Source organism: Accipiter gentilis, unplaced genomic scaffold, assembly GCF_929443795.1.
Source record: "Accipiter gentilis unplaced genomic scaffold, bAccGen1.1, whole genome shotgun sequence".
Classification (NCBI taxonomy): Eukaryota; Metazoa; Chordata; class Aves; order Accipitriformes; family Accipitridae; genus Astur; species Astur gentilis.
In genome coordinates this window covers 58,974-84,137 of record NW_026061125.1, presented here as the reverse complement: position 1 = coordinate 84,137, position 25,164 = coordinate 58,974, and the positions used below count along the sequence as shown (strand labels likewise).

General features: G+C 59.5%; 2 long non-coding RNA genes across 2 annotated transcripts; both read left to right on the top strand.

The window, feature by feature from the left end:
- Positions 1-333: 333 nt before the first annotated feature.
- LOC126037465 (uncharacterized) lies at positions 334-2,867 on the top strand. Its single transcript, XR_007505704.1, has 4 exons — positions 334-413; positions 1,028-1,279; positions 2,086-2,154; positions 2,698-2,867. It is a non-coding gene; the product is annotated as an uncharacterized LOC126037465 (long non-coding RNA).
- A 109-nt stretch (positions 2,868-2,976) lies between these two features.
- LOC126037464 (uncharacterized) lies at positions 2,977-5,866 on the top strand. The gene is made up of 4 exons (XR_007505703.1): positions 2,977-3,108; positions 3,592-3,684; positions 4,205-4,309; positions 4,580-5,866. It is a non-coding gene; the product is annotated as an uncharacterized LOC126037464 (long non-coding RNA).
- The last annotated feature ends 19,298 nt before the right edge of the window (positions 5,867-25,164 follow it).

Sequence of the window (25,164 nt, the reverse complement as noted above, 5' to 3'; positions counted from 1 at the left end):
ACCATCTCCTCTTCCACCTCCAAGTGCCTTGCTTCCTCCTGGAAACGAGAAGATGGCCCCAAAACTAGATACCTACAGGGGAAGTATCTAGAGCTGCTTGCAAGGAGGAGACTGGCACTGCTGAAGCCCCCGGGAGAGGGGGACATGAAGCCAGGGCTGGGAGGTGCTCTGACGCAAGGAGGGAGGGGAAAATGAAAGCCAGTGGAGTGCCTGGGCTGGGAGACAATGCTGATGTGTGGGCTTTGTTGCAGCCTACCAGAGACGACCGCGGGTGGTTCATCAACCCCATAGGACCCAACCCTTGGTGGACGGTGTTGGCTGCGCTCGTCCCAGCTCTGCTCTGCACCATCTTGATATTCATGGACCAGCAGATCAGTGCCGTTATTGTGAACAGGAAGGAGCACAAGCTGAAGGTAAGGGCCTGTGAGAGATGACTCCAGCCCGTTCTGGGCTGCAGGTCTGGGGAGAAGCTCTTATTCCTGATGCTTTCTGAAGGTATTGGTTTGGGACAAGGTCAGGCTGCGTGGCAGGATGCTCTCCTGGATTAACGATGATGCAGGGAGCAAGTGACAGGGCAGTATAGATGAGCAACCTTTTGGAGGAGCAAATTAATCTTGGAGCAATAGAGAAGTGCGTTTTTGTTTTAAAATGGCAGCAGCAGCAGGTGCGGGGAATGAATTGTTTTGATGCGCTGCCAGGGATAACTCAGAGTCACACCTTCCTCGCAAGTGGTAGAATTTTCTTTGTAAGTGGAAAAAATGGTTTGGTGCTTTTGGGTTGTGGGTTGGTTTTTTTTTTGGAGAAGTATGTATCACACAAGCTCTGCGTATCCCTTGTGTCTGAACTCCTGCCAGATTTTCATGCCAGGTGCTTGTGCAAAGCCTGCACACACCCTTGCTTGTTTCCATTTCTTGTTTTGAATTCTGAAGAAGTTGACTTGTGCTCGAGCAGGGTTTGAGTCTGACTTGCGACGTTATCCTTGCTCTTGTGCTATGGGATGCTCTGTTTCTTGTTTTCCTGCCTGCAGAAAGGATGCGGGTACCACCTGGACCTTTTTGTGGTGGCCGTGATGCTCGGGGTGTGCTCTGTGATGGGGCTGCCCTGGTTTGTGGCTGCGACCGTCCTGTCCATCACCCACGTGAATAGCCTCAAAGTAGAGTCTGACTGCTCAGCTCCAGGAGAACAACCCAAGTTTCTGGGGATACGAGAGCAGAGAGTCACTGGCTTGCTGATCTTTGTGTTCATGGGCTGCTCCGTCTTCTTCACTTCTGTGTTAAAGGTGAGAGGAAAATGCAAACCACCCAACAACCGCGAGCTTGTTGGAGGTTACAGAAAAACAGTCCCTTCTCTGCAGGCCTGAGTAGTTAGTTGTGGAGCGGAGGAGGAGGAGGTGATCCCAACCCTTGGGGCTTGACCCACGGTGGGAACCAGCCTCGGTTAGGCTTTGCAGCCCTTCAGGCCCCCGTTTGGTGTGCTCGAGATGAGCAAGCAATGCAACTGCTTGAATTTTTGGGTGTCTTTCAGGCCCGCCCATGTTTATGGGTTACAGTTGAGCATATTCAGACCAGCACATCTGCTGTCTTTCAAACAGGCAGCCCTTTAGTGGCTGCAATTTGCTCCCCAAATGCCCCGGAGCAGCCGTTCCCAGGAGCTAAACACACTGAGGTCATCCCTGTGGGCTTCCTTGCACGTTCCTCCCACAAAGTAATCTCGTCTCTAGGCTAGGAGGAGGCCTGTGGCCTTTGCCTGTTGCCCCAAGAATAGGCAGAAGTGTTTCTTCTACCGCCAGAGAATGCGGCATAGGGTAGCACGGGTGAAATCGCCTATTTTCCTCCAACCTTTCTGGAAAATAGGATTATTCTGAGGAGAGGTAACTCCCAAGTTCAGCCTAAAGCAGAGCCTTAGCTCACTCGTGCGCACAAAATGGCAAAACAATGGTTAAAATCTGACCCATCTCTAAGCCTGAATGGAAAAAGCTTCAAGCAATTTTAGGCAGTGCCTGTGGAAGAGGGTGGTAATACTGAAAATGCAATACAGAAAAAGAAACGATTGCATTCTTTCTTTTTTTTTTCTTTCCCCCCCCAGTTTATACCAATGCCTGTGCTTTATGGCGTCTTTCTCTACATGGGTGTGTCGTCACTCAGAGGAATTCAGGTACGGACTCTTTTACAGCGTGCAGCATGTCGGCTCCCTGGTATTTTGTCTCCGTAGCAGCAGGGAAAAAAGCAGTGGCATGGGAAAAACTTCTCGCAGAGCAAGCAATGAAACTCTTTTGTGTAAGAAAGAGATTGGTGGAGGCACAGGAGGTAGATAGGGCTGGGAGGACCAGGCAAGTTCAGCGCTCTCTGTTGCAGGGTTTAGGGCAGGTCAGTGTTTGGTTACGTGAAAAGCGGGGGAATTTGGTGCAAAGGGAAGGCAGTTTCTACCACTGGTGGAAATCCTTGCGGGGGGATTCAGTGGGCTGAGAAATGCTAATAATGGAATGGCATGAAATAGTTGCCGTTTGGTGGGCAGCTCTCAGGGGCAAGCCGGTTGCTAGATGGAGCGAAGGGAAAATGGGTGCTGCTCCCAGGAGGAACGCGGTGGGATCCAGGATTTCTGACGGCAAGCGAGATGCTGCAAAGTGCCTCCACGTCTCGAGAGGGCCAGCAACTTGCCGAAGTCCCAAGGTGGCAACCTTTCCCTTTTATTTCGCAGTTCTTTGATCGCTTGAAGCTGTTTTGGATGCCGGCGAAACACCAGCCGGATTTCATCTAACTGCGGCACGTGCCCTTGCGAAAGGTGCATTTCTTCACGGCGATCCAGCTGACCTGCCTCGTCCTGCTCTGGACCATCAAGGTGTCCCGTGCCGCCATCATCTTTCCCATGATGGTAAGAGCTGCCACCGCTCGGCAGCGGGGTGTTTGCAGCGTTGGAGTGAGAGGTGGCATCGTCTCTGAGCTCACCGCATCTTCCCTCTTATTCATGAAGGTTTTGGCTCTCGTATTTGTCCGGAAAGCGATGGATTTCTGCTTCTCAAAGCGAGAGCTCAGCTTTCTGGATGACCTTATGCCAGAAAGGAAGAAGAAGTTGGACGATGCCAGAAATGAAGCTGGAGAAGAAGAAGAGGTAAGGCTTGCTGTGTCCTCGGGGCTGGACATCTCCGTGTGTCTGTGAGATTGCCTGTTTCTCTTACAGCTTGTCTGGAAACGTTGGGGGAAGATCAGCACTCAATTGAAATAGATCCCAATAGCCTGTAACTTTTGTAACCTTTGTTTCCTCAAGTAGCAGTGAGCTGAGCGCTTGAATACAGGTGTAATTTTTAAAACGAGTCGTTTTTCACAAAGGTCATTATCATTATGATGATTATTATTAGATGATGCTGCTGCTGCTGCTGGCAAGACTTGCTCATAATCGTGTTTTGAACACACAATCCCCCTGCCCCGAAATCTTTGGAGTGAACGGTTTCTCCCCTGCTGCACTAATACCTATAGCTGCCAAGGGGCAGAAGGGGAGGGCAGACTGCTAAGTTTGTGCTGGGCATTCAGCTTATCTCCACTTTGATCAAAGACAGAGAACGTGATTTGTCCCTTTTTTACATCTGGAGTCCAGGAGCGTGATGGAAGCTGCTGCTGCTGCAAGTTCAGTTCAGCTGAACGTGGGGAAGACCAGTGACATGGATATGCCAAAACAAAGCAGTGACAGGTAAAGCCCCACCAAGCGCCAGGAACCCCGGCAAGATTAGCTTGAAGGTGTTTGGCAGAGTTTTCTCCACTTGCCTCTTTGTGGGGCATCCCACAGAAACCAGCAGGCAGCTTGGTGGGAAAATCAAATTTGGGGGCAGGGCTGCAGGAGGCAATTGCAGGGCTCTGACCCCAAGCAGAGTGGCTGCAGCACTCGCGTTTGACCCCCAAACCTTGCCTCATCAGTGCCTTTACGGTAGCTGGAGATCCTCATACTTACACATGAGGAGTTGCAGGCGTGATCTGTACCAGCAGTGGCTTAGGAACCCGGACCGGGGCTAAGCCCCAGCAAGAGCCTTTGCACAGAGCTGTTGCTCTGCAGCTCCCCGGCTTGCCTCCCAAAACTCCTCATCCAGCAAAACCTCCCACGCTTATGCGGAGCTTTGATTCTCAGGGCTCCGCTGTTCCTCTTGCTGATGCTAATGCCCTTGGTGGCATCAGTTCCCATAATCACGGATTGCTATGTAAAATATTTATTGCAGGACTGATCCTTCTGAGATTGTTATCCTGGATGAAATGTCACAAATGACCGTATGGAAGGCTCTCACTTTGAAGACAGAAACCCTTTGAATCCAGGGAGGAAAAAGGTAAAGGATTGCACGTGAATGTGACCGTGCTCCTCTGCAAGCGACGGCGCACGCCTACACTTTTCCCACGCTTTGGCCGGCAAGGCTGAGCAAATGGCCTGTCCCTGGGAACAGGCAGTGAGGACCGTGGCATGCAAACCAGCTCCTCTCTGCTGTGGTGGTGCCCCGAACAGGGCTGAATCAGCAGCAGCTGGCAGGTCTTCCACTGATGATGCTCTCCCTCTTTTTCTCTTCCCTTCGCCTTTCCCCACTCCCGCTTTTCACGTTTAGGAATCTTGACTTTGAAGGAGAGGAGTGAGAGCATGACTCAGGGATGTGCCAACGCAGACAGAGGGAGAAGGCGCTTTGTTTCAGTTGGAGGATTCCCATTAAAGCCATGCAGATGTTTTCAGTTATCCTTGGTGTGCTTCAGGCATTCAGTATCTCTAGACCAGCAAGCTGAGGGGAACGTCACAGTCAAGGGGAGTTTGGTGGTGTACAGTCTGTGTGCGTACGTGCGTGTGGGGGTGTGGGTTTGTAGTGGTAGAGGGACTGCTACTGCTTTATCATTCAGTGCTCTTCTTTTAATACCTAATTCCTCCTCTTTGTTTTCCTTCTCTTTTTTCCAAATGTAAACTGGGAATGTCCAAAATAATTTTCTGTTATATTTGATGCATTCTCCACTTTCTTCTTGATCACGACTGGGTTTTTGGTCTGGTTTGGAGTTCTGGCTTTAATTCACTCTTATGTCTCTTACTGGTACGAGAGGGATGCCCTCTGCAGCAGGGCAGCATAGAGAGCGTCCGAGCAGTTGGCCTAAGGTGAAAGAAAAGCATTTGCTCCCTGCGCTCCAGTTTTACCTTTCTTGGTTGGTTTGGCAAGTATCACAATAATGTGTGATGAACTGACTGTAAACCCCATTAACCGTCTCCCCGTGCCACTGGGGGGGGTTGGTAGGGAATCCAGGAGTGAAGTTGTGCCGGGAAGAAGGGAGGGGTGGAGGGAAGGTGCTCTGAGATTTGGTTGTATTTCTCATTACCCTGCTCTGGTTGATTTGTAATAAATTGAGTTAATTTTCCCCAAGCGGAGTCTCTTTTGCCTGTGACGATAATTGGTGAGTGATCTCTCCTGTCCTTATCTCGACCCACAAGCTCTTTGTTATATTTTCTCTCCCCTGTCCAGCTGAGGAGGGGGAGTGATAGAACGGCTTTGGTGGGCACCTGGCATCCAGCCAGGGTCAACCCACCACAGGGGGAAATGATGTACTTAAGAAATGATGTACTTAAGCCACACGAAAAAGGCCACAAAGCTCTTGTGAAACAAGATCCCCTTTGTATGATCAACGCATGCCTTGCTAACAACTGTGCCCCTGAAGTAGAACTAAAAAACTGAGAAGAAGGGAACGTCCTACTCCAGGAGGCGCCAAAAAGTTGAATAATTGCTAATAGGCATGAAGTCAGAAACATCTTTGAATACTGGAGGAAAGGTGAAGAAAGGTGGCAGGGGGAGATCATGACCACCAACTCACTTCCACACCAAAAAGACTTACCCCCCCCCTCTCCTTGAGCATGCGCTGTAGAAGAAAAGAACACTGGACCTTTAATTCCAAGCAGGGAAACTGTAGCCCAATAGAAACTGTGCAAGATAAGCTACTCCCGGCAATAGTTTTGGGAAGAACTTTGGAAATCGAATATGTATAACTGAACTGTATAAATTGCTTGCCCCTTTAGGCATGAGGGGTGCTAGTGTTGCGGATTACCACCTAGCCCCCATCTTTGCGTAAACATGAACCGGAATAAAATACCTCTGCTCTGCTGTGTTTATATTGGCATTTTGCACCCCGGGTAAACGACCCCACTTTTGGGACAACAGTGGGGCAGGCAAAGCACCGCATCCCGCAGGCCGAGGGGCTCAGGCACCCACGCCGCTGCCGGAGGACTGCCGGCAAGAGGTTTGGCATCTGGTGAGGGGCTGCTGGGCCAGGGTGCCCAGGCACCCACCCCACTCCCCCAGCCGCAGCCACGAGTGCTCTCAGTGCTGGGGCAGAGGCCGTAGCAGCTGCCTGTGCCCAAGCCTGTCCCGAGCGGAGGGAAGACTTTGCTGGCGAGGAGCAATCCAGTGAAGGCATTGCTGAAATTGCTGGGCTTGAAGTTGCTGCCGGGCCAGGAGGGGGCCGAGGGGTCCTTGTGCAGCACGTCCTGCTCCAGGGGCAGCAGCTCTCAGGCCAGCAGCAGTCTGCTGGGGGGGATGCTCAGCAGGGACTCGGGGATGGGGACCCATGATACCGAAAAGCCGGTCGAAGAAACTCTCTAAGACTCATTTTGGAGTTTTAGAAAGTAGGCATTCCTACCCCTACTTCCCACCCCGGCTGGCCAACGCAACGCGCTGCCTACCTTCTTGAAGAACAGCAGTGGTCTGATGCTGACGAAGCCCATCTTGTTCTTCTGGACATGTTTCAGGAGGAAAGAATCCTTGGCCAGGTTCTCGTCAGAGAGGTGGAATTCCACCTGGGACACAACCCTCCTGGCCAGCGGCCGGTCAGGGACGGAGTAGCTGCAGTCCAAGAGATCACCCCCCAGAACATCGCTCACATCGCAGAAGCTCCCGGCAAAGCAGCAGGGACACGGGTGTGACTTGGTGGCCTTTGGGATGTGCAGCACTGCCCAGTCCCAGCCACAGCGGTGCAGATGGCAGAGTCTTGAGGAGCAGGGTGGCTCAGCTGCGCTCTGAAATGAAACGGAGTTTTACGCTTTTAGAAGCGTGCTTGCCTTCACGCCCCCAGCATCGGTCCCTGCCACAAGTTACGCAGCAGATGGCCTTGCACAATCTTGCAGCCAGAGGTGCCTCACGAACAGAGCGCAATCTCTTTGATTACCAGGATACAGGCCAGGAGAGATCTTTGGCCTCCGGTTCACGGCAGTTGTCCCGACTCCCCCAGGCCACACACTGTTCACACAGCGGGAGCGAGAGGCCTGTGTCCTTGGTACCCTTGGGGTGTCCTTGCTAGCGCCGAATCCTCCAAGCACGAGGAGGGGATGTACTAACCCCATCCCTGGGATCCCGTAGAGCGCAAACAGCCCCAGCACCCCGACACCGGACATTGGGCAGAATCCAGTCCTTTTCTGGGAGCACGCGGCGGCGGGTACCGTCTCCTCCGGGGTGTCACGCACCCAGGGAAAGGGCCGCCCCCTCCCAGGGGGATCCAGAGCTGCTGCTTTTCCCAGCAGGAGACTGAAAGACCTGACAGCACTACTGGAGCGAGGGCTGGGGGAAAGCGTGCCACCGAGCGACACCGCGTGACCTTCCTTCGTGCCCTCGAGGTCCTTTTTCCTATTTCTGCCTCGCTCCGGTCAACGCAGCGAACAGAAGCGTGGGCAACCATCACAAACGCATTTGCCATCTGGCGCAAGGAGGCTGCGGCTGCAGCTTGGTCCCCGCTTGGCTCAGCTGAATCAACTTGTTGTTCTTCCCCCACCGGAAAAATACTGTTGAAAGCCAAGAGCATTTGCACCCGCAGACCCCGAGAGCCGCCTGTAGGCCCCGGGGCCACCCCAGCCTCCCTTAACCCTTTCCCTCCCCAGGAGGAGCTGGGGAGGCTCTTGGGGTGGGGCGGAACACAGGGAGCCCCCACATTCCTTCCGGGGAGACGCCAAAGAGTCCTTGGCAGCCAACAGCCAGAAGGGACCATGGCACGGCCACCAACGCAGCTCCCACTGCCTGGGCCATGGGGCCCCCCGGCGCCCCAGCTTTTCCAGCCATTCATGCTCCCCAAAACCTTCTACCCTCGAGGTAGGGACCGACCCCAACCCCTGCAGCCCAGGGACGCTCTTGGGGGACAAGAGCAGAGGTGACCGCCGGCCATCGCTCCTGTCTCATTCTCTTAGGCTCAGCCAACCCGTGCCGCCTGCCCACGCGGGAGCAGCCCTTCCCTGCAGCCCGGGCCCCCCGGGCCCCCCAGGCACCACCAGCAGGTATGGCACCCCAGTCTGCTCTGGCACCTTCGCCATCCCCATCACACCCGTTCCCCCGGCACTTTTCGCATGGGGGTTCAGCAAGCCCCGGTGAGCATCCTTGCCCTCGCCCGGGCGGCGCGTGCCCAGTAAAGCCCATCTGCAGAGAATTCCCCAAATATTTGGGGCCACCTCTCCCCTTTCACCTCCTAGATGCCAGTCTCCTCCCCGATTTGCAACCCTGTCCCACCGGCACAGCGGCTCACCCCGTGGGGATCACCCCGGCCACAAGCTCCCCACACCCCTGGCCCAGAGCTGGGGGATGTCGGCCATCAGGGCCGGCTCAGCGGGTGCCCCTGGACAGCCACCCCGGCCCAGCACGGTTCCCCCTCACCCACACAGGTCTGCAGAGGGCTCCATGTGGCTGCCTCTTCGACCCCCGAGTCTTCCGCATCCAGTGGACAACCACCGACCTGCCTCCACCGGCCAGCGCCACGCTCGGCCAAGGTGCCACTTCTCTGCCAGGTGCTGCCCTGTGGGGTCCCGGGGGCTGCGGGCCCCCCCAGGGCCAACCATGATACCTCACACACTACAAAAACCAGAGGAGTGGGGTGACCCCAGACCCTCTGGAACTGCCAGTGTCCATCCCTGGCTACCAGCACAGCGAGGGGCAGCTGGCACAGATCAACATCCCCAGCACGGCCACCCCTGTGGGGGCACCCCTGGGCAGCGATGTCCACACCAGCCCCTGCGCTGCCACCAACAACGAAGCCCTTGGGGACACTGCAGGTCCGAGGAGATGGTCCTGGAAGAGGCCCTAAGGCTCTTCGGTTGCTCCCTGGATGGAGTGGGGGTCAGCCAGGATGCTCCCAGCAGGAGCTCCGTGCCCGAGGACGCTGGTGGCACCAGCGCAGACACCCCAGACCGTGACTTCAGCTCGCTCTTGCTGCCTGAGGAGATGCTCACCCCCGACTACTGCATCCCCAAGCTCAGCGACGCCATGCTGAGCCTCAAAATAGTCAACGGCGGCGGGATGGAGCCCCAGGAGCCGTGGCAGGATGCGGGGATGGACCTGCCACCGTCCCCACCTGCCACGGCCGGCAAGCGGAGGAAGAGGCAGGCGCAGAGCTCCTTGCCAATGGCACCCAGCAAGCGCAGGGCTCTGGCAGCCAACGTGAGGGTGTGTGTGGGGGTGGGGATTAGACAGGGGTGAGAGGGATGGAGATGGGGGGAGTGGGGGGGGTGGGAGAGGAGGGGTGGGGTATATGGCAGGGGGGGTGGGCGGGGGTGGCTAGGGAGGGGTTAGACCAGCTTGGATGGGACCTTTTCTCTTGGCTTTTCAATTAAAAGCTGTTTCTCTAGAACCGCTCGGTGCCTATGTGGGAGGGGGAGGGAGCACAGGGGGCACCAAGAAACAGCCCCCAAGAGGTGCAAAAGCCCCACTGAGCCCCAAATCCGAGCCAGCAAGCCACGAGGGGAACCCAGCCACCCCCAGGGCCCAGTCACCACCAGCGGGGCAGGCGATGGTGGGGGGGGGACGGGAACGGGAACAACTCCCCTCTCCCCTTCCCCAGGGGAAGCAGCCCTTTGGTGGGGAAGCCAGGACAGACAGGTCCCTGCAGGACTCACGGACACGGCCCCATGCAGAAAGCAGCACAGAGCCCCTGCGACAACGACAGACCTTGGGGGCCGGGGGGGACACGGGCACACACGACAACAAGGCCTGCAAGGCCTTCGTCTTGAACACCACCAGCGTCCCCTCCAGCGGGGACAGGGCTCGGTGCACAGCCCTTCAAAGCCTCAAGACCATCACGGCCTTCCTCGGGTCCCACTGACCTCAGCCCCCAAGAGCCCAGCTTTGCCTCACTGACACAGCAAAATAATGCCAAATCACCCTAAGAATGGCGAGGGAGGGAGCTGCAGGCCAGGCAGGGACCCTCCTCCACTTGTCTGGCTGCGCCTTGGGCAGCCGCAAGACCAGGAAGGGGGGAGAAAAAATCAGAAGGAAAAAAAAAAATAAATCACTGCACCAGCCAGAAAGTCCCTGGAAACTTCATCCCTCTTCATTGCCCATTTCCCATGCGAGCTCCACAACCTGGGAGCAACGCAGCCAATAGAACCTTGGAGAAGCAGACTCACAGCCTGCTGCAGCTGGCCCTGCTCGAGCAGCCGAGGTGGGCTGGATGATCTCTAGAGGTCTTTTTCAGCATCCATTCTGTGCTGCTGTGACTCTGTCTCTATCATGGTTTAAGCTATAAAAATGAGAGCTATAAAAATGGAACGCTGTGTTAAGAGCACAAGGCTCTGCTAGCAACGACCTTGCTGTGGCTCCTTGCTGTGCTGAGCCCAACCGCGTTTTTAAGAGTAGATTTTTAGTGTGAGCAAAAGTGTGATTATTTTATTTTGTAATTTATGTAAATAAAGTGGGTTTGGTTTGTGTTTTTTTTAAATAAGACTCTTCCAGAGCTCAGGTCAGGCTGAACCTGAGGGAAAGGGGCAGACCCTCGCAGAGGGCAGAGCCACATCATGATAGGGGGGCCAGCAGGATCAGGGGGCCATGCGACACCCCCTGCTCACGTCCTGCCGGCTCCAGGAAGATGGTTGCACAAAGGACTCGGGGCGCAGCTCCAGGGACAGGGGTTTGGTGACCTGGCTCCAGCGCCTCTGGGGCCAGGGGCTAGGAGCTGTCGGGGGCTTCAGGGCTGTCAGGGGCTTCGGGACTGGGGGCTGCAGCCCTCTGCTTCAGAGGGACGATGCAGATGCTGTTCTTGGCCTCTTTGACTCTCCACCACGAGCCAAGCCTGCAGATGAGAGAGATGGGGGCTACCCTCCGCCGGGCCCTTGGAGGAGCAGGGGGGGGCTGTGCCCCTGGGCAGCACCAGGGAGGGGGGACAGTACCGGTGCTGCTGTCCAAGGCCAGCCACCAGGAAGTCACCGGCTGCAGAGAACTTGAGGCTGTTAACAAAACCCACCTGGAGGGGACAGGGCAGGGTGAGGGGCTCTGGCAGCCTCCTCCTGCCGCCCAGGGAGGGGAGCCCCCGCCCAGAGATGCCCCAAGCCCAGCTCCCCCACCTCCCCATCCATACCAACGGGATGTCCCAGAGGGGCTCCAGCTTCCGAAATCCCTCACCGCACTTCCAGAGCTTCACGCTGGCGCTGTGGGAGCCTGGGGCAGAGAGAGAAGACTGCCATGCACTCCCACCCAGGTAAGGGAGCAGGACGCCCCCCTCTCCACACCCCCACTCCAAAGCAGCTGCCACACACCTGTAGCCAGGAGGTCCCTGTTGCGCAGGGCGGCCACTGCTGAGATCCAGTATGGCTGCTGCAGGCCCTGGGCATCCTGCATGCCATGTGCCTGCCGGGCCAGTGCCAGCGGCTTCTTTTTCGTTAGCCCCCACAGGGCTAGGGACCTGCCAGGGAGGGAAGGGGCGAGGGGGCCGAGGGGGGCACCGCCTGCGCACCCCAGGCACCACCCCGGCCCTGTGCTCACCCGTCATCGGCGCCTGACACCATGTGCTCCTCACTGATGAGCTGGATACAATCGATGGAGCCCCTGTGAAGAGAAGGGGCAACTGCCATCAGTTATGAGCATGCTTTGGGATCCTATTTAGGAGACAAGGGCTCACCGGGGCATCAGCATCCCCACAGTGCCGGCAGGCTCCTAGTGATGCTTGGCACCTGCACACCGCTGCCCCAGCCTGACCCCCCTGCCTGCAGCCCCCTCTCCCGCCCCAGACCTACTGGTGCCCGTAAAACACAAGCTGTGACTCCTCCGGGATCTTCCAGAGCCGCACGGTACCGTCCCGGCCCCCTGCCGTCACACAGCACTCCCGGCTCAGGCTGTCCAGCCCCGTGATGACATCCTGGTGCCCGAACCTGGAGAAGGAGATGGCAAAGTGCTGTGGCAAGCAGGGCCCTCTGCTACCACAACTCCCCCGGGCCTGCTGGCTCTTGTGACTTCTGACATCCCCAGGCAGGAGTGGCTGCGCAGCTTGCGGTGCGGGCAGGAGGCAGAGCTGCCCTTCCTGCTGGGGACGTGGAGGGGAGGATGCTGCTGGAGTCAGAGCATTGGTGGCTTTGTAGCTCCCGAGCTCGGCCACGTCAGCCCAAAGCAGCACAGGATCCTTGGACGGTGGGAGGCAGAAAAAGGTATTCGCCCCGGCGTGGCCCCGCAGAGGGGAGGGAAGGCTTCAGTTTCAACTTTGGCTTCAGCTTTGGCGTGGCCTTCTCCTTCCCTCTGTTTCAACAGCCCAGCAGAGCAGCTGGTGCTTTGTGGCAAAGATGAAGCGCGTGGACAGGCGTTGTCCTAGACCACTGGAAAGAGTGGCTGTCCTGCCACTCTCCGGAGGCTGCCGCGTCCTCCTCCAGCTGAGGTGTCTCCTTTCCTGTTAGACCTCAGGAAGAGGAGATACCCCAGCCTGCAGAGCATCCTAGGGCTGGGGCTCCAGCGTTGTCTCTGCCTGAGCAGAGTCCTCGCTGGGGACTGAGTGTGACCTCATCCGTGCCCTCGTCATCTGTAAACTCAGCCGTGGTAGGTTAAACCTCGACTTCAGCCTTCCTCGTCCCAGGATGAGGAGTGTCTGAGTTGCCAGGGAGGAGACCAAGGGGCTGGTGTCTTTGCTTGGGCCTTGAAGGACTGTGGGGACAAAGCAGCAGAGGTGAGGTGACAGCCCCATATCCCTTCCAGGCAGGGCACATTGCACCTCACGATTCCCAGGGCCAGGAGGGAACCAGGGGGCAGATGGCTCAGCTGGAAGCTGCTGGTTAGGAATACGCCCCTCCCGAAACACCCCTCTTCCCACAGATGTGCTGGGAGCAGAGCCCCCCTTGCCCAGGCTGGGGGGGGAGCTCCATGCCAAGGTCCTTCCTCCTCCCCGCTGCCCTCACTCACTCTCTCTGATGTACTTGTGCTCGTTCTCGTGCTCATCCACATCCCGTCCAAGGAGTCCTGGGGGGACACAGCATGTCAGGGACCCACTGGCCATCAGGGACCCACCAGCCAGCCTGTCTGGCCACACAGTTCCCTGGGGAGGGCTGACCCCAGGGTGCAGCATCGGGGAGGGGATGGATGAGCCTCCTGCCAGCCCTACCTGTGCAGGCAGGAGTGGGAGAGAGTGAAGGGGTGCCCCACAGGTCCTGCACTGGGACACAGGGACCCTGGGAGAGAAAGGGACCCTGGGGCTAGGGGCTCACCGATGAACCTGACAGCCTCCAGCCGCAGGGACTCCTGCGGGCTCCGCAGGTAGGTCTGGCTCTTCCACAGGTAGTACGTGGCCCTGCTCCTCTTCCTGGCCAGCTGGAGAGAAGGGTGCAGAGTTGGCACAGAGATGGCCCCCCCGTTGGGCCATCCCTCCACCAAGGACCACCCTTCTTCTCCCCAGCAGGACATTCCCAGCTCTCCGCTCTCCGCATTGGGGTTCGGAGGGAGCAGAGGGCTCCCAGGCAATGCTAGGGTGCCATCCTGGTGGCGGGGTCCCCTTTGGGACCCCGGAGGTGAGGACAGCCTGGAGCAGAGCCTGTTCCAGGAGGGTGCATGCAGCTGTGGGGACACTGCCCTTGGTCCCCTCTGCTGGGCACGGGCAGGGCTTACCCAGGGCAGATCCCAGGGGTGTTCGGGCTATGCTTACCAAGCACTCGCAGATCCTCCATGCCTGCGCCGTCTCGGCCAGTCGCACCAGCTGCCTCCACTTCAGGAACTGGCCAGCGCTGCGGAGGGCTTCCTGGGAGGCCTGGTGAGCAGCACAGATGCTACCACCACCATGGGGGGCACAGGACCCTGTGTCCTCCCTCCTGGTGGGGCTCAGAGCCTGTCCTGGCCCATGCAGGGAAGACGCACCAGCTGGGGACTGATGCTGCCAGCAGGTTCAGCACCCCAGGGGAAGAGGAGGGCAGCCACCCTCTCTGGCTGGAAGCCTGTCGGGGCTTCAGCGTTTCAGCTTTGGTGGCCCCAGGCTGCTGCGGAGCCGTAGTCCAGTCTCTGGGGCTGCAGGGACCCATGCCAGGGGCTGTGTGGAGGGAGCTGGGTGGGAAAGGGACCCACCTGCCCATCCACCAGGCAGCAGGAGGAAAAAGGCAGCAGTGGGCAGGGAGGGGGGCTCTGCCTGTTCCTAGGGACTCAACAAGCTAGACCTCACAGTGCAGTGTCAGCATTGCCCTCCCCAAAGGACCAGTCAGGTTGGGAATCCCACCTTGGCCACACTCTCGTCCTGGTCATGCAGGTGAAAGAGCAGCGGCAGCAGGCTGTCCCACACCACCTTCTTCATCTTCTTCTTTTCAGCACCCACCACGAGCCCCATTGCAATTTGGAAGAGATGGATGGAGAGCTCCCGCACCGTGTCCAGCTCCTGGGGGAAGAGGGGAGGAGGACCTCAGCCACAAGCCCATGGCAAGCAAGGGGCTGACATGGAGACAGACATCCCCAAAATGGCTGCAGGCAGCCCTGCTGCAAAAGGCAGCGAGCTGCGGCATGCAGATGGTCTGCCCAGGGAGACTGGGGTCTCCGGGGCTGAGGGCCAGAGAGGGAGGCCCTGCAGAAGGCTGGAGGATGCTGCCAGAGCAGGGTGTGCATTGGTGGGGCTCAGCACGCCTGCTGCCATCCTGCCACCACTGTCCCCCGCTGCGGCAGGGAGGCCGAGCCGGAGTGAGTCCTTGGTGGGGGGTTTGTGACACAGCACGGAGCCACCAAGGGCAGCAATGGGGTCTGGGGACTGCAGGGCAAAGCATCCCCCTGCAGAGCACAGGGGCTGCAGTGGGAGGCGTGAATGGAGGTGCCCAGGAAGGGGGACATGGGGCTCTCCCCCAGCCTTACATTGTTGAAAAGCAGCAGGAGCTTTCCAGCCAGTGCCAGGGCACTGAGGCTGAGTCTCTTCCCCTCCAGCAGCCAGAGCATGTTGCCAAGCACGGGCAGGGCCGCGGCGCTGGCATCACTGTCATCATCCAGCAGCTGGTCCATAACGTACGGCAGCAGGATAAGGGCTTTCCTTTCCTGTGTGAGACATGCCACCTCCTTTTTGTAAAGGAGCCACCGATCACAGGGGTGAAAACCCTCTCCACGAACACCGGCCTCCCCACTGGGTTCTCTGCAGGCAGTGCAGGTTACGAGGGCAAGGTCCCGGCAGACAGGGCTCACCAGCATGCCCATGGGAAGAGCAGGGCACAGAGGGGGAGGACAGACAGCACTGGCTCCTTGCCAGCCCTTCGGCTGCCCCCTTCTCCACCAGACCCCCCTGGATAGGCTGGTGGGTGACTGGCGCTGCCTGGAAAGCTGCCCAAGCTGCCAGCAGCCCCTGCCATGGCTGCTGTGTTTCACCCTGGGGCTCAACACCTCACGGCCAGGCCCTGCAGACCCCACGCTCAGGCCGGTTGCTCTGCCGCCAGCATCCCTGCTGGGACGTGCTGGCAGTGGGAGCCCGTTCCCGTCAGCACTGCTGCTTCTCTCCTTGGCATGGCACAGCCATGGGGCAGAGGGCCGGGGAGGCAGGAGAGCTGGCAGCAGCCAGCACAGCCCACAATGCCCAGGAAAGCCTGAGCTGCCACGTTACCCACTGTTCCACCCTGGGCTGCTGTCCCGGCTGCCCCCTACTCACTGTGTCAGGCCTCTCGGTGAGCCTGAGGATGGCCCTGAGCACCAGGCTGGGCATCCCCAGGCACTGGCTCTGCAGATAAATGGGGAAGATTTCCAGGGCACGGACCAGCTCTTCACTGATGTTGGTAAAGTCCAGCATCTGAAACACAGGCAGTGGGAGCTGCTGAGGTGTGGTGCTGGCTCCAACCATCAGCTCAGGACAAGGACGCAGGGCAAGACCAAGCCCAGACGGAGAGAGGCAGCAGGGATTGCAGAGAGTCCCCGTGCCCCACACCACAGCACATTGCTTGCTCATCTGCTCCTCCATGGTACCAACCACAGCCCACGCACTGCCCCAGCTTTCCCCACAGTGGTGGGCATGGGAGAACCGAGCATCGGGGGGAGCTTGGAGTGGTGCCATCAGGCTCACCTCAATGAAGAAGACCATAGCGACCATCTGCCAGGTGGGGTCCTCTGTCCGGAGGAGCTCTACCAGATGGCAGAAGATGGCGGAGCGCAGGCGCCTTGGCATCTTCATCATCTCCCTGACGGGGAAGGAGGCACTGTCAGGCCTGAGCCAGGCAGGCACATCTTTTGGGGGTTTGCACCAGCCTGGACATCGCCAGTCTGTACCACTTTCTCCAAGTAATGGGGACCCCACTGCCATCAGCCCCAAGGGAGGGGGTGGCATGGGGTACCCTGTCCCCAAGGAGCAGGGAGAAGGGGCTCTCACCTGGCGATAATGCGCACTCCCATGAGGTGGGTCTGGGAGCTGAGCAGGGTGTCCCAGCCACCCTGCGCCTCGATGGCCAGTACCTGGTTCTCAAAACCCATGCTGCAGAGCAGAACTTTCATGGACTGCACCGCAGACCTGCACAAGGAGAAATGCTTAGCTCCCACCCTGTCTTGGCTCCGGGTGGTTGGCAGGGATGAGAGGAAAGGGATGGAGCACCTGATGGGAGTGAGCTGATCCTGTCGGTGCTCCGTCCAGAAGATGTGCACTTCCTGCAGCGTCAGCTCCGTGGTGAATGACGCTTGGAAAAGCAGCGCCAGGAAAAGCTGGGGGAAAATTGCCTCCACCTGCCAGAGGCAGACAGACTGCAGGAGGATCTCGCTTATCGCCCTGGTTGCCTGCAGAAGACACCCGGACGCTGAGATGTCCCCTCATCCCTGGGGAGGTAAAGCCTTGGGGCGGGCAGGGAAGGGGAGCAGGGGCCCCGGACAGCTGAGATCAGCCCCGGAGGTCAGCAAGGCTTCGTCCAGCAACTCACAGCCAGGGAGAGGATGCGCGGGTTGTCCTTGGTGGAGGTGGAGGTCTTGCGCAGTGACTGGTTCACCAGCAAGCTGAGCAGCTCCCTCAGCACCTTGTCCGCAGCCCGGAGGTCAGACATCATCGCCCTCCACATGGCCCTGGCGACACTGCAGGGACACGGGGCTCTGTCAGCAGGGACACCCCAGAGGATGGCCGGGCTGAAATCCCTCGGGAGGGTCTTGGGGCCCCTCTCCTAGTGTGAGAGGAGCCCCCAAAGGCTGGTGGTCCCCTTACCGGGTGCACGTCGGGGAGCACTGCAGCAGGCTGGCCACCAACTCCCTGGGGTGTTTGCGCACAAGCACCACCAGGGCCCTGTCCAGGCTTTTGCGGGCTACCACCGCCCTGACGGAGGGCCGGCTTCTGTAGATGGCCCACACGACGTTCAGCACCTGGAGGGGAGACACGGGCGGGAGTGGGGATGTCAGCATGGTGAGCGCGGCCATTTCCCCAGCTCCTACTGGGAGCTGCTTCCGTTCCTAGTGCGGTATGCCAGCTCGAGACGGCGTCAGTGCTAGCCAGGCACAGAGCCAGGGGAGGAACAGTCCCCCAGTGGGCTGGAGCATCAGCTGTGCCACCCATGGGCTATTCACCTGCCCCGGCTGGAAGGCACGGTCCGCCACAAGGACATCCACCATGTGGGCAGCCAGCCTGATGCTGTAGGCGCTTGGGTGTCTCAAGCTCTTGATAGCCATGAGGATGATGTCTGCCTGGTCGGAGGACTGGAGGTATTTTGTGAACATCTGCAGGATGAAGGAGAGGAGGGGAGATTTGTTGCCTCACCCAGAGCATCACCCAGAGCATCTTGACTGTGCAGTGAGAGCGGGGCACGGAGCCAGGCTGCGCTGGGGAGGAGACTGATGGTGGGCATCAGGGTCCCGCAGGGGACTGAAGCTCCCTGAGGGCCTTTGCCTAGGGAACAGCGTGAGCCCCTGTCATCCCCACGCATCGGGTGTCCCTTCACTCACACTGAGCCAAAGGCACTTCTTACCAAGAAGATTTTGCGGGTGTGGCTGATTTTCAAAAGCTGCCAGGGCTTCATTGCTTGCCAGTCCTCCTGGAGCTGCAGCTGCTCTGTGCCATGCAGCCAGGGCCACCTGCCTGGGGGGGAGCAAAAACGGGGTGCTTAGAGAGAGGGTGCAGAAGTGGAAGTGCAGTCTGAGAGCATTGGGCAGAAAAGTTGCTGGCAAAGAAAAAGGGCACCAGACAGGTCCAGGGAGCAGGTACCCAGGGAGGGTCCAGGGCTATTGTGAGCGGGGGCAAGGCAAAATGACTTTTCACACTGCAGGCAGGCAGGCAGGTTGGATAAGGCTTTCTCTCATCAAGGAGAGTGGCCCCTGACTGCCCATGCCTGGGGGATCCAGCCCGACACAGCTTGTCTTACTTCTCTGCTGCAGGACAAACGTGTGCAGGTGATAGAGAGCTTCTGCAGCCTCAGGACGCATCCCCTTGTCCTTGCAGGTGCAACAGAGGGTGAGGTGCCCCACCAGCTTCCCCAGCATTACAAACTGATGTGTCTTGGAGCACTGATGCCTGCGGACTGTGGCTTGGGCAAAGCAGGGGCAGACCTGGGGGAAGAGAGGCAGTGTGAGCACAACGGGAGCCCCAGCTGCTCCCAGAGCAGCTAGGCAGCAGCCAAGAGCAGGGCAGGGCTGCCGGACCCAGGTTCCTGCCTGTGCCCGGGGCAGCCCTGCCCTGCCCTGCCCTGCCCTGCCCTGGGAGAGAGCATCGACAGGACAGGGGCAGGGCAAAGACCCCTGCTCCCGACCTGCTGGCTGGGTGCCCAGCTTCCCTGGGAGGTGCCGGGGCTCAGGGGCACAGGGACAGGGCACTGGGGCTGCCCAGACCAGGAGCTCGGTACCTGCGGCAGGGAGTAGGTGGTGATGAAGTTCACCAGCCTGGCGATCCGTGCCATGGCCCTCTCCTGCACCTCTGCCAGCTGGGAATCGGTGAAGGGCAGCAGCAGCTGGGAGGAGAAAAGCTGCTGGTGTGCCAGGGAGGTGGCATGGCACAGCATGGCACAGCCAGGCTTGCTCTGGGGCAGTGCCGGGGATGGGGCATGTGTCCTTCTCGCCCCTCACAGCAACCTGCTGCAGGCAGGCAGGTCACTGCATCCCGCTTCTGCTGCTGCCTCTGCTGCCTTCCATTCACTCCCCACCAAAAAACATCCCTCTGCCTCCCACCCAAGGACTCCAAGGCTTTGGGGTGACCACCTCACTGGGGACCTGTGGTGGGGGCTCTGGGATATGGCCCATGGTGAAGCTGGAGGGGGAAAGCCCCAGGGCTGGGCTCCCCTTGCCAGACAGGCAGGTCCATCTGGGAGGCAGTGTTGGGGAGGACGGGCAGCGGGCAAGGCTGCAGAGGTGGCGTGGGCTGGGGCAGGAGAAGGGGCTCTGGCGGGAGCCAGGAGGCAGGGGGGTGGGTGGGGGGCATGGCTGGTAAGGAGAGACATTCCCTGCCCCCCTCCTTGCACCAGGTGCTGGGGGTGGGCACCGCTCAAGCCAGGGGTCACTGCCCATGGGGACCCTGTGCCAAGGTCAGACCTCCAAGATGTTCTGCAGCTCCACGATGCCAAGGGTGCCGGCACTGCGTACCAGCACCTGCAGCATGCTGTCCATCGTGGCCAGGGTCTGTGAGGGGGACAGAGTCTTGGGGGCAGCCCTGGAAGCCTGGCAGGGGACGGCCGTGGCCCTGCGGTGCCCAGGAAGGGGCCTCGCAGCCAGGGAACTCCCCATGGTTCACCCCCTGGCACACCTTGGAGCAGAGTGAAGCATCAGGGCCCTGAGTGTCCTCCTGAGGAGGCAGGTGGAAGATGTTGCAGAAGCAGGCATACAGGAGGCTGTTCTTCTTCTCCTGCAGAAGCAGCCCCGCTCTGCTGCGGGGACAGAGGAGGAGGCAGACCCTGGGCTTAGAGACCTGAGCTGAGCCCCATGCCATGGGGGACCCCTCAACCCTCCATCACACTGGCACTTGCCTTTGCGGGGAAAACCCTGTGGCACCCCCTGCCCTGTTCTCTGCCTCCCTCTCAGACCCAGGACTGGGGATGCCCCCCACCTGGGACCGGTGCCATCGGGGCCACCAAGCTGGGGGCTGGGGCAGGTACCTCATGGAGATGATGGCCAGCATGGCTTGCTGCTGCACCATAATGCCCTGGGGGCCAGCGGGCTCCTCTTGCAGCAGCACCTGGGGAGCACAGCAGCGTGGGACAGCTCAGGATGGGGCAGTTTCCTTCGCCCAGCAAGAGCCTGTGGGGCTGGCAGAGCCCAGGTGCCCCCATCCTGGCACCCCCTCCCCACCCAGCACCCAGTGGTCCCAAGCCCCATGGCTGGAAGGGCTGTGCCCGTCACAGAGCCACAGGCTGGCCAAGGGACCTGCAAACATCCAGCCAGGCCGCCCAGGTGGCTTTGGAGCATCTCCAAGGATGGAGACCTGGAGCAGTGCTCATCCGCAACCCCCCTGCCTGGCCAAGCTCTCATCTGCCCCCGGGGCTGTGTCGCTGCCTGCTGCCCCTGCCCCTGCCTCAGCCTGACTGGCCGTCCCCTCACCTCGATGGTCTCCACCACCTCCGGCTGGCAGAAGTAAAGCATGTCCCACACAGCGGAGTCCACGCTGGTGGTGCTGCAGACGGTGCAGATGGAGGCCAGAAACCTCAGCTTCTGGGCCTCTTGCTGCCAGCCAGGGAGGAGACAGACAGACAGACAGTGTCAGGGGGGAGAGACAGCCAGGTGGGGGGCCCAGCACAGCCCCCAGCACCTTCTGAGCACGGGACAGGGGCCGAAAGACAGGCTGGGAGACACGGGCACAGCCTCATAGAAGTGGCCACGGATACCTTTGGTCTGCTCCTGAGGAAGGCTCGAATGATGTCCAGGGTATTGTCTTCCTCCCTGGGCAAAGCCAAGGCAGAGCAGCACAGATCTGGCCAAGAGAGAGCAGGAAGGGCTGGGGGGCAAGCAGCAGGGAAAACCCGAGCCCTCTGCCCAGCTCCCAGGGATGCCACAAGCCCTTGCTCAAGGCTGGGACACCGGTGTCCCCTGTGTGCCCCAGGAGAGAGGGTGTGATGCTGGAGGGCAGCACAGGGAGGGGGCCCTGCTGTGGTCTGGTAAGGGATGCGCTGGCACCAGGGCACAGGGAGAGTCCCTGTCCCAGGAACGCCAGAACAGAGCTCCCTTCCCGGCCACTGCGCTGTGGGAGCTCTGATGCCAGCCTGGCTGGGGGATGTGAGCCTGGCCCAGGACAAGGCAGGGCAGGCTGGGGAGCCCCCTGCTCCACAGCACCCGCACACTCACCTGCCCGCAGCAGCTGGACCTCGGACATCTCATGGGGCTTTGGCCTGGATCTGGGAGCCGGGGCAGCTCCAGCCTTCTCCACCCAGGCCTGCCTAACGTGGCCAGGGGGTCTCTCCGCCATCCTGCAGGAGGGAGGGAGGAAAGGGGTGAGGAGGACCCCCTGCCACCCCAGGGGTGGTGGGGGCAGAGGTGGCTGTGCTCAGGGGCTCCTCGCTCCCATCCTGTCCCAACACTGTCCTCCCAGACACTGCGGGAGCAGGGCTGGCTGCCACAGGGTGTCGCAAAGTACCCCAATGTCACTCCCCTAAGCCCCCTGATCCCCCCTCCCCAGAAGCCCTCTGGCTGCCCCGGAGCACGTGGACCCCTCCTCGCCCTGGGGGGACGGGACTGGCTCCCTCTTCCTCCTCCTCCCGCTATGGGGCTGGGGTTTGTCTGTATGGGGGCATCCCCCTTGTCGCAGACACCCCTCTGTCCTCTGTCCCTTCCCTCCCAGGGCCTGGTGCCACCCCCACCTATGGCCAGGCCGAGCCGGGGAGCAGCCCCCAGCCCCTCAGGCACGCCGAGGCTCTTCCCTCGTCCTCAGGAGGCGCAGGACAAGGCCCGCCGGGCTCCCCTCGCTCGAAGGCAGGTGGGCACACCGGGACACCAGAGGCCTTCCTGTGCGCTCAGCCACAGCGATCTGCGACCGTTGGGGTCTGCTGGGTTGCCCTGGTTACGGCTGCCGCGGCAGGCGGCAGGGTTCCATCGGCCGTTCGCTGGCACGAGGGAGGGGGGGAGTCCCCCCTCCCCCCCTCCCCGGGGCCTACGCCCCCACTGGGCTCAGCCCGGGCCTGCTGGGTCGTCTGAGCGGGCGCGGGGGCCCGGGCCGGGGTGCTGGGGGACGCGCTACGCCCGGGGTGGTGGGGCCGGGAGCGAGGTGGCGTGGGCACAGAGGGGTCGGTGCGTGGGGACGGGCGGGAGGTGAGGCGAGAGGCCGGTGGGCAGCGGGAGGCTGCGGGTCGGGCCGTTGCGGCGAGCTCGGCCCAGCAGCGGGGAGCAAGGCGGACGGCAGCGGCGGCGGGGCCGGCAGGTGGGTACGGGCGGGAAGGGGACGGGAACGGGGGAGCGGGGGAAGAAGGAAGGAAGGAAGGGGGAAAGGGGAGGGGGAGAGGGGTCTGGTGATGGGTCAGGGATGGGGTCGATGAGGGGGTCAGGGATGGGGTCAGGGATGGGTCAGGGATGGTCAGTGAGGGGCTGGGGGCCACTTGTCTGGGAGGTCCAGCCGTGGGGTGGGCGCAGTGATCAGCTGGGTGGTGCTGTTCAGGTTTGTGCAGCCTGTGCGGGTGTAGCGTGGTTTGGAGTGATGGGGGGGTGCAGGCAGGGTGGGCTGCGCTGTGCAGGGGTGCAGTCTGTTTTGGGTGCTGGGGGAGGTGCCCTGGACAGACGTGTCATTCATGCTGGGGAAGCAGAACCAGGCGCTGGTGAGCCGGTGCAGCGGTTCCTCCTGCGCAACATTCTTAGGAAAACTCTCCTTTTTCTTTCCTTTTCCTTGCTCCTTCGCTTCCAGATCTCCGTGGTCGCAGTTTGTGCTGCCTCACCTCCAGCACAGCGTGCAGAATGAAACGACGGTCACAGAATTCGTCCTCCTGGGGTTCTGCAGCACCCCAGCCCTGCAGCGCTGCCTCTTTGGCCTTTTCTCTGCCCTCTGCTCTGCCACTCTGATGGGAAACGCACTTGTCTTTCTGCTTATCTGCCTGGACTACTGCCTCCCCATGTACTTCTTCCTCTGCCACCTCTCCATCGCGGACATCTGCTACGCCTCCAGCAATGTCCCCCGTATGCTAAGGAGCCTCCTTGGACAAGGCAGAACCCCCTCCTTTGCTGGGTGTGGGGCACAGAGCCATCTTTATTTAATCTTTGCACTTACGGCGTGCGTGCTGCTGGCCATCATGTCTCACGTTCGCTATGTGGCAATCTGCCGTCCCCTGTGCTATGCCCTCATCGTGATCTGGAGGCTGCGCCTCACCCTTGCCACGGTTTTGTGGGCTTTGGTGTTTGTATTTGGTACACTGCAAGCCTCTCTGGCTTTACACCTGCCTTTCTGTGGCCCCTGCGAGGTTGTCCACTTCTCCTGTGAAATTCTTGCTGTCTCAAAGCTGGCCTGCCCTGCCGCTCCTGCCAATAAAGTCCTGATCTTTGCTGTTTGTGTGTGCTTCTTCCTCTTCCCTTTAGCCCTAATCCCGATTTGCTCCCTGGACAGCCTGGCCACCGATCTGCGCATCCGCTCTGTGCCAGGATGGCACGAAACCACCTCCACCTGTGGCTCCCACCCGACCGTGGTGGGTGTCTTTTATGGAAACGCCATCTTCGTGTACGCGGGGCCCGGGAGCGGTAACTCCTCTGGGAGGGAGAAAGTTCTTTCCCTTTTCTACAGTCTCGTCAGCCCCAGTTTGAACCCCGTCATTGACAGTCGGAGGAACAAGCAGGTGAAGGAAGCCTTGCTGAAGCTTCAGAGAAGGAAGAGGGTCTTTCATTCCGTCTAGCTGGCGCTCTAGGCTTTCACCTGTCTCCTGTCTTTCTGCTCTTTCTTCTTGAGCTCTTGCAGTATTTCTCACGGAATGTTAAGTGGTTAAAAGTGTCCTCGTTTCAGCTTGGATAGAGTTAACTGTCTTCCTAGTAGCTGGTACAGTGCTATGTTTTGAGTTCAGTATGCAAAGAACCTTGATAACACTGATGTTTGCAGTTGTTGCCGAGGAGTGTTTAGACTAAAGTCAAGGATTTTTCAGCTTCTCATGCCCAACCAGCGAGAAAGCTGGAGGGGCAGAAGAAGTTGGCACAGGACACAGCCAGGGCACCTGACCCAAACTGGCCAACAGGGTATTCCATACCATGCGACATCCCATCTAGTATAGGAACTGGGGAGTGGGGGGGAAATCGCTGCTCGGGGACTAGCTGGGTGTGAATGGTGGGTGGTGAGCGATTGCACTGCGCATCATTTGTACATTCCGATCCTTTTATTATTGCTGTTGTCATTTTATTAGTATTATCATTATTAGTTTCTTCCTTTCTGTTCTATTAAACCGTGCTTATCTCAACCCACGAGTTTTACTTCTTTTTCCGGATTTTCTCCCCCATCCCACTGGGTGGGGGGGGAGTGAGTGAGCGGCTGGGTGGTGCTTAGTTGCTGGCTGGGGTTAAACCACGACAGAGACAGAGTCACAGCAGCACAGAATGGATGCTGAAAGAGACCTCTAGAGATCATCCAGCCCACCTCGGCTGCTCGAGCAGGGCCAGCTGCAGCAGGCTGTGAGTCTGCTTCTCCAAGGTTCTATTGGCTGCGTTGCTCCCAGGTTATGGAGCTCGCATGGGAAATGGGCAATGAAGAGGGATGAAGTTTCCAGGCACTTTCTGGCCGGTGCAGTGATTTTTATTTTTTTTTTCCTTCTGACTTTTTTTCTCCCCGCTTCCTGGTCTTGCGGCTGCCCAAGGCGCAGCCAGACAAGTGGAGGAGGGTCCCTGCCTGGCCTGCAGCTCCCTCCCTCGCCATTCTTGGGGTGATTTGGGGTTATTTTGCTGTGTCAGTGAGGCAAAGCTGGGCTTTCCGCGGCTGAGTGCAGTGGGACCCAAGGAAGGCCGTGATGGTCTTGAGGCTTTGAAGGGCTGTGCACCGAGCCCTGTCCCCGCTGGAGGGGACACTGGTGGTGTTCAAGACGAAGGCCTTGCAGGCCTTGTTGTCGTGTGTACCTGTGTCCCCCCTGGCCCCCAAGGTCTGTCGTTGTCGCAGGGGC